Source organism: Marmota marmota, unplaced genomic scaffold, assembly GCF_001458135.2.
Source record: "Marmota marmota marmota unplaced genomic scaffold, marMar, whole genome shotgun sequence".
In the NCBI taxonomy this organism is placed as follows: Eukaryota; Metazoa; Chordata; class Mammalia; order Rodentia; family Sciuridae; genus Marmota; species Marmota marmota.
The window spans coordinates 4,872,703-4,875,089 of NW_026000205.1; the positions used below are offsets into that span (position 1 = coordinate 4,872,703).

The 2,387-nt window shown below is 53.2% G+C and overlaps 1 protein-coding gene across 1 annotated transcript in view; it reads left to right on the forward strand.

Moving 5' to 3' along the window:
- Ercc1 (ERCC excision repair 1, endonuclease non-catalytic subunit) overlaps positions 1 to 2,387 on the forward strand; it is a gene marked incomplete at its 5' end in the record, with an annotated part of 23,009 nt that overhangs the window by 13,193 nt on the left and 7,429 nt on the right. The gene's annotated exons all lie outside the window — the stretch shown is intronic.

The window sequence follows — 2,387 nt, forward strand, 5'->3', positions numbered from 1 at the left end:
TTTTTGTACTGGGGTTTGAACTCAGGGGCACTACACCACTGAGCCACATCCCCAGCCCTATTTTGTATTTTATTTAGAGACAGGGTCTCGCTGAGTTGCTTTGAACTCGAGATCCTCCTGCCTTAGCCTCCCCTGTCACTGGGATTACAGGCATGTGCCACCATGTCATGTGCAACATGACATTTCTGACACCAGATATCTGGAGGTTTCCCGGACAACAGGCAGTTCTCACGGGGACACCAACTGGGTGTCCTAAGGGTTAACTCAGTTCAGCCACTACCTCCTTGGAGACAGCATCAGATCCCACAGGTGCGGGGCCCAGGCCCAGGCCCCACCCTAACCTGCCTGACAAATAAATCAGAAGTTCCCTCGACCCCCTCCTTAGGTTCAATTAATTTACCCAAGCAGATCACAGATCTCAGAGAAATAATTTTTGTTTACTGGTTTATTTTATTTATTTTTTAAGCATTTTATTAGTACCATATTCCTTTTTAAAAAAAATTTTTTTTGTAATGTTAGATGGACAGAGTGCCTTGATTTTATTTGTTCATTTATATGTGGTGCTAAGGATTGAACCCAGTGCCTCACACATGCCAGGCGAGCGTTCTGCCACTGAGCCACAGCCCAGCCCCAGTTTACGGGTTTCTTAATGAGGAATATGGGAGAGGACCTAGGACCTAGGTGGATACCTGGATGAAGAGGTGCACGGGGCTGAGAAGGCAGGATGGACTCGCAGCCTCCCTGTGCTCTGAACACCACCCTCTGCAGCCATCAGGAAGCTCCCTGGACCTGGTCCTTTGAGGGCCTAGGGGGCCTCACTGCACAGGCACGATGGGTGAGGTCACTGGCCACTGCTGATCACCTCTGCCCTCAGCCCTCTCCATCCCCTGAGTCGGGGTGGGGCTGAAAACCCCAGCCCTCTAGTCCCTGATTGGCTGCCTGGCCACCATCCCCCATGCTGGGGCCAGTAGGGGCCACCCAAGCACCTAATTGAAAACCAGATGCTCCCAATTCCCAGGAATTAGGAAGGATTTAGAGCTCCGTGTCAGATGTTATCACTCCGGAAATTCCAAAGGTCTTAGGAGCTCCGTAGAGTCAGGAATCCAGGTCAGAGACCAAATGTCAGAACAAAAGTCTCTCTCAGTGCCCTGTCTGCGAGGACTTCAGGAGCTGCAGGACTTGACTCAGGGACAGAGACCAAACACAGATCTCTTTTTTCCTTCCTTTCTCTTTCTTTGTCGTACCAGGAGTTGAGCCCAGGGACACTGTACCCCTGAGCTCCACCTCCAGCCCTTTTTATTTTGAGACAGGGATTTGGCAAGTTGCTTGCCAGGGCTGGTCTCCAACGTGTGATCCTCCTGCCTCAGCCTCCTGGGTAGCTGGGATACAGACGTGCGCCACCCCACCTGGTCCAAGCACATATTTTTATCAGGTCACAGCATAAGACCATGTGGCCCTCATAGGCTCTTGATCTCTCCTGGTCCTTGCAGCATTCTCAACACTGACACCCGTGCCAGGTGCCCACTCCATGAGTAGGTTTTAATGGATTAATTAGGATTAGGATTTATCTTAATCAGAGAATTTCAGTCTTGGGCTGTAGCCCGTGTTCAGGGTAAAGTGTGAGGGGCGTTGGGAGAGAAGGGCCTGGCACTGAGCAGTTGCCAGTCTGTGTGGAGGGTGTCAGGCCATGGGGAGGAGCTTGGGCTTCCTCCTAAGGGTACTGGGGAGCCACGGTGGGGTTTGGAGTGGGAAAAAGGGAGAGGCAGATCTGTGCTGCGCTGGGAGCGCAGCTCAGTGGTGGAACACTTGCCTGGCCTGTGAGAAGCTCTGGGTTTGATCCCCAGCACCACAAGGGTCTCTCTAGCTGCCATTTGAAGGGTAGTCAGGAGGGAGCAATACTCGCGGGAGCCCAGAAGGGGCAAGGTGGGGACCTGGGCAGGGGCTGTGCAGGAGAGGAGGGGGGACATTCATGAAGGGATGTTAGAAGGTACAGGTCCCACCTGAGTCGGGGACAGAGGAGCATCCAGGACAAGCCTCCATCTCTGCACAGTATGGCTGTCTCAGATGAGGGCAGGAGGAGGGGCAGGTGTGGATGAGGCTGAGGTGGATGTCCAAGGGCCCCTGTCCTGCAGGCCATGGGACACATGGATTGAGGCTAGAGACAGACTGTGGGCCCTTTAGTAAAGGCCACTAGCTGAGGTGCAAGCTTATAAGCCTCCTGCTCAGGAGGCTGAGGCAGGAGGATCTCAGCTTTGAGGCCAGCCTCAGAAACTTAGCAAGGACCTGTCTCAAAGTAAAAAAGAATTTAAAAGGGGCTGGGGGTGTAGCTCAGTGGTAGAGGGCTTGCCTAGTATGGGGGGGGGGGGACCTGGTTGCCATGCACAGTA